Source organism: Papaver somniferum, chromosome 3 (assembly GCF_003573695.1).
Source record: "Papaver somniferum cultivar HN1 chromosome 3, ASM357369v1, whole genome shotgun sequence".
NCBI lineage: Eukaryota > Viridiplantae > Streptophyta > Magnoliopsida > Ranunculales > Papaveraceae > Papaver > Papaver somniferum.
In genome coordinates this window covers 63,276,713-63,283,268 of record NC_039360.1, presented here as the reverse complement: position 1 = coordinate 63,283,268, position 6,556 = coordinate 63,276,713, and positions in this window count along the sequence as shown.

Sequence of the window (6,556 nt, the reverse complement as noted above, 5' to 3'; positions counted from 1 at the left end):
ATTTTCTGTTGTTAATGATATACTAGAATTATGAAAGATCTTCCTAGAAGAAAAAAGAAGAAAAAGAATCCGAAAGATCCTAGATGTGCTGATTTTTAAGCACTTTCTTTGACTTATTCTGTAAAATACCCTTTTACTTACAGGAGGGCCCCTAATGGTATCGAGTTTAATAAGTTTATATATGATATAAACGTCATAATGTTGGAGCTTAGAACTTAAAATTTATTTTTTTCTGTGAATATTTGTTTCTCAACTTCTGCCTTAAAAAGAGACGGACTTTTTTTTTCTTTTTTCAAAAATTCATTTAACAAAGCAAATTTAACAAAGCAAAAACAGCATTACAACCGGAACTGGTTGCACGGACACTCCATTTTTTGAGTCGTGTCCGCGTCAGACACGGGACACACGTGGGATGCTGACACGACGCGTGTGCGACGGACCAATTTGCGCGTTCTGGACATTGATGACGCGTGTCCGACGCATTTTTTTTCATCTTCATTTAAACTTCTTCCATTATTTTTACTATTATTAATCAAATGAAGAAAGACAAACATTTAGATCAATAATTTAGGTATTTATTAGGGTTTTGTAATTGGAAATGACATCACGTATACTCTTAGTTGAGCATGTGTTGTTCTAAGAATGCATTTTGATTGTGTCATGTGTTTAATAGCGACTGATTGTTTGACCTTCGGCGTGTATAAACAAACGATGTCTTCTTTTCTTTTGAAATTTATACACATGTAGCATCATTTTCTAATTTTTAGGATTGAAATGCTTGACTTTGTTGTATAAATACATGATTATATATATAAATAACATATAAATAAAATATGTATATACGTGCCCGCGTCCTAATTTTTTAAGAATTTTGTAGTGTCCGCATCTGCGTCGTGTCGTGTCCGCGTCTACGCGTACGCATCCGTGCAACCCAGAACCATAAAGATATTTTTGGGACTGTTATAGTAAAATGCCAAATAATGATAGCCAAAATACCTTTCAAAATTTCATATGCTGGCGAGGGTTAAATCTATCGGCCTTCGTATATTAAAAAGTTTTGAATTTTCTTATCTCAAAACCCAACAAAAATTTACATCTCAACTCAATTAAGATATAAAATTAATAGTCCATCCATATTTAACTCCATGTACTTCTAGAGGGAGGATCCCTCATACTCTTAAATTCACATTATCTCATATTTTAAGAGACGTTTTTTTCAAAAAGCTTAAATGGTAGTGTATTTTGAAACCAATATTTTAAATTATGCAGTCTTACAACGATCTATATACCTATGAAAAATGAGCACATTATGAAATACCAAACCTCACCACTTAGCAACCTTGATTTTAACGGTGGAAAATTCATTGACTTTGAACAGTTGATATTTTAAGTAGAGGATGGTGAAGCTGTACATTTCAGAATATGCTCGTTCTTTGTGCATATATAGAGATTTATAAAACGAATGTATTAGCTTCAGATACATTATTGTTGATTTTTCGGAAAAGAATTAGTATCCAAAATGTGAGATAATGTGAAAATAAGAGTATCAGGCGATCCTCCCTCACTTTTTGCTTCTCTTGGAATCTACCAATCTTCCATTTGAGTATGTTCGTTTAATAATTAATTTTGCATTATATCTCACAACCTTCGTTGGGGTGGACCAAACCAGTCCAAAAACTTATCTATCCCTGGATTAACAAGGGGATGTGCCTTTAAAGCATGACTGGGACCCTCACCTGTTAATCTGTTAGAGCAACTGCAGTGGTGCGATCAAAACCAAAGATCAAAGATAAAAAGAAAGACCAAAATTTGGATTTAGTCCGTGTTGTGACGCAACGGTACATGATTAAAATTTCATCAGGCGGACTTTAAAAGTCCCCCATTTTTTTTTTGTAAAATTTCATCAGGCGGACTTTAAAAGTCCGCCCCATTTTTTGTAAATTTCATCAGGCGGACTTTTAAAGTCCGCCTCATTCTTTTTTTTTTTATTTAATTAAAATTTAATTAATTAAAATTTAATTAATTAAAATTTATTTAATTAAAATTTAATGGGGCGGACTTTAAAAGTCCGCCCCATTAAAATTTCATCAGGCGGACTTTAAAAGTCCGCCCCATTCTTTGCAACTTTCATCAGGCGGACTTTAAAAGTCCGCCTCATTCTTTTTTTTTATTTAATTAAAATTTCATCGGGCGTAATTTAAATCTCCGCCCGTTAACAAGCGTACTTTAAATTTACGCCCAGCAACAAGCGTACTTTAAATTTACGCCCGACTATATTAGAATTTGGGATTTGGTCGCGACCATATTTGGTCTGGAATTTGATCTTTGGTTGGGATTTGATCTTTACTCCGTCCCATTGTGTTACGATCTCATCCCAAATTTTTGGTTATACTCGCCCACTGTGGATGCTCTTAGTAGAGGTCTTTTTCTTGTTTCGACCAAGTTGGTCACCTTTAGTTTTTTTCATTCAAGTATACCACTGTAAGGTTGTGTTGTATGTATAACAAAGGAATAAATTTATCTGTTTTATGGCTAAGTTTGTGAATTTGTTTTAGCGTATATGAATAATAAGTTCTTACCTTACTTCAGAAGAAAAAAACCTTACTGTTTATAGCAATGGATTAGAGTAGGTTGATCTAGATCGACCTAGCTGGTTTTTATCGTCCTTATAACGATTATGAAAATAGATTAGTTAAATAAAGCTGAATAAATCATTGAATCCGAAAAATATTGTACTTTTGTAATGACCCGTTTCTGCATCGATGTTGTCCTCACTTAGCCACTGCGGTTATCCAGCCACTGCGGTTATCCAGCCACTGCGGTCATCCAGCAACAACTTCCCGGGAGGTCACGTATCCCTAGATTGCTCCGTCCCGAGCACACTTAACTGTAGAGTTTTCTGCCAACTCTGGAACCAATTGTGCTGAAAAGGCCTTGGTGTTAGGAAAGGACGAACCATTACTTATATTACATTCGTCCAACCACTGCTGAATATCGGGGTATTATAATACCACCACCTTAAATTGGAGCCGTCCTCGGCTCCGGAATATATATACAATCCCAGATCTCCGACGTTTCCTGCCCCTCATGAGAAGCACCTGGACCAACCCTGTCCAGTGTACCTTCCCACCCTCGACAGGTGAACCATCGTCGTCTCTGATACCCATTTGTAATGACCCGTTTCTCCACCGATGTTGTCCCCACTTAGCCACTGCGGTTATCCGGTAGTGTGAGTTTTTCAATGGGCAACGCTGCGGTCATCCAGCAACAACATCCCGGGAGGTCACCCATCCCTGGATTGCTCCCGCTCGAGCACACTTAACTGTAGCTCCCGCCCGAGCACGCTTAACTGTAAAGTTTTCTGTCAACTATGGAGCCAATTATGCTAAAAGACCTCGGTGTTAAAAAATGACGAACCATTACTTATATTCCATTCGGCCAACCACTGCCGAATATCGGGATATTACAAATTCAAATAAAATTTTATATTAGATGATCGCATATATTTCGTTACTTTCATTGGCCATGATAATATAGTGAAAATAAAAATTAAAGTTCGAGTTCACTTTTCTTCAAAATTTGAATAGCTAGTTGATGGTTGGCTTTGCTCTTTTAGCTAATATCTCGATTATAAAGGATATGTGCATGAATTAGATGAAACTTAAAAGGATTCTTCTTGTCAATCACGACAGTCATGTGTGTACTGAGCACGTTGATCCAAATTATATTGATTTTCTATTCTGAAGAAAGAGTAACCCCTATATGACAATGAATGCAGTTGCTGGCCTGAACTATCAAATCTCGCTTTGTGAATTATCTTGTTATCTAGTATCACCCCTTAACTTCATATGTATTTTCTATTCCACGTCTTATTATCGGGAAGTTATACCGGTCGATACAGTATTGATACATTTTGTACCGGATGATATGAAACCGGTACACGTAGATACATATATATAAACTAAGGATCTTGAATCACTGTCGACGAATACAGATGCAACAGATACGACAAACCATGGTCTGAAGGGTGTCCATATCTATTGGTTTATATCTTACAAACTAATGTAACAGATTATGATGCCCTTGATTAACTTTTTTTTATTTCTAATCATAACTTCTTTTTTAATTTGCAGGAAAAATAAGGATATTTCATTAAGAAATAAAAAAATCCCAAGAGTTACAAAACACGCAACAACATACTTAAACTTCCACAAACTCAGTATAACACAGAATCCCATTTGATTTGAACTTTAACATCTAAATGAATATCCAAACCCTAAGTCACTACTTTCTCTACTTATTGTGGCAAATTTAGAAAGTGTAATAGCTTCTTTATTTGTATTCCTAATTTCATATCTAACTTCAACACAACTTAAACCCATATTCTATCTCTAGCTTCTTGGATAAGAGCTTGATTTTCCCATTTGACTGAATGAACGTTGACATTCACACTCTGAAGAACAGACTTATTATCACTGCAGTTGAAGATGACTATCCCACTTTAACTTCAAGCATCACCCAAGCTTCAACTTTCTCAGCTTTCCAAGATTTGGCAGCTAAAATTCTTGTCCTCACCAATGTTCCTGAAAAATCTCGAATTATTTGAGCTACACCTGCAATAAAGTTTCCTTTAATAAAAGAAGCATCAATGTTCATTTTGACCTAGTTTGGTGGTGGTCTAGTCAAACTACTGTTTATATTCCTAGTATTAGTATGAGCGTAACTATATCATGAGAATCAATAATGTTATTTTGAGTGATCTGAATCTTAGAGCTGCTGCAAAAATTCATGACTATGCGGTATATGTCTCTACTTGGATTTCTAATCACTTCAAAGACAAGATCACAACTTGATTTCCAAATAAACCACATGGTAATAACAACAAGGTTAACTTTATGTTGATTTTTGAAATAAATATCAACTTCCTCATGATTCCAAGTTTGCCTCTACTGTTTTATTCCGTCAACATCCCTTAATGTATTCAAAATGTGCATATCCATGTGATTACAAAATTCCTGAGCATAAGGGCAGTTGATGATCATATGAATAGTAGGTTCATCCTCTCCATTACATCTTTTGCATATTGTGGACAGGATTTTAACATGCCTGCCAATTCTTTTCATAACTGGGAAGATGTCATGAAAAACTTGCCACAAGAATAATTGGCATTTGTATGTAAGCATTTCTTTTCATAACTTTAACCAGTACTCACTCTCCTATTGTTATTTGATATTATTTTGACTTTGAGAATGACCTTGTAAGAAGAACTAACAAAAAAATGATACGTTCTTATCATAAACTATTTAACTTCAGAGTATAGTCTTATGTCTAGAATTTTTTGAACTTGGTTTTGATTGAAGTTTTGATGCAGCTTCTGGATGTTCCATATTTTTGTATTCACCTCCACTAGATCAAAAACTTTCATGTGCGCATTATTTTCATTATGATAACTTATATTAATACTATCACTTCAATTGTCATCAAGAATCCACTTGTCATGCATTGTTTTTATCTTTTTTTTTCCTTCTCAAGCTTTCCGTATATGGAACTTTTTAACCCGTTAAATACCTATATGAATGCTCTGGCAAATTTCAAGTTCCTTTAAAGGTTATATCATCCTTTAGTTGGTGTGTTTTTGAAATATTTTTCCTTCAAAATTTTCACCCACAGAAAACCTTTTCAAGTAATCATCCTCGACGCTAATTTTGTCAAAAGGAGCTTATTCTTAAATCTCATTCCTCTCCATTTTAGTGGGTGTGTTTTTGAAATTTTTTGTCCTCAAAACTTTCACCCACATAAATTTTTTTTCAGTAATTATCCTCCATGCTAATTTTACTAAACGAGTTTATTCTTAAATCCCATTCCTCCATGTTCATTTTGTTAAAAAAGCTTATTTTTAAATCTCATTCCTCCCCACCATTTTGGAGTACGAACCGAATTCAAAGAGATTAGGTATAAACCTCTTTTGTTTTGTTTCCTCCACCAAAATATTCGAAAGATTCAATTGCATTTACAGAATGTGGTGGCATGTAGAAACATCCCATCTAAAACTAACCCATATTTCTAAAATTAGATTGTATTTGAATACTTATGCTTAATTAATCATTTTCCCATGCCGCTGTTGCAATCTGTTATTCATTTTCTCAACTGTTAGATTAATGCACTCCTTATTTCTTGTTGTATGAGTGATTGTACAAAGATATCCATTTAACCATTTCGATCAAACTGCTTTATTTGACTTGATACTTCATTGCAGGGAAAGCTCTCAAAAGGGGATGAATGTTGTAAACAAAAGGACCTTAAACAACATAGAAGACATCAGATGCTTCAACAGATGCTTAGCAAAACGTTCTATATATTAATACATAAAAGAGGACTCGGATAAATACAAAAATAAAAGGAAACTGAAAGAGACCTACGTAAGAGCAGTTAAAGCATTAGATTCTTCATAAACTAACAATAGAGGTAAGCAATGTTGAAAGAAAAGACATGGAGAGAACCAGTATAGTCAAAATTTAGAAAAGACTAGTCTGATTTGATTTGGAAAAATAAATAA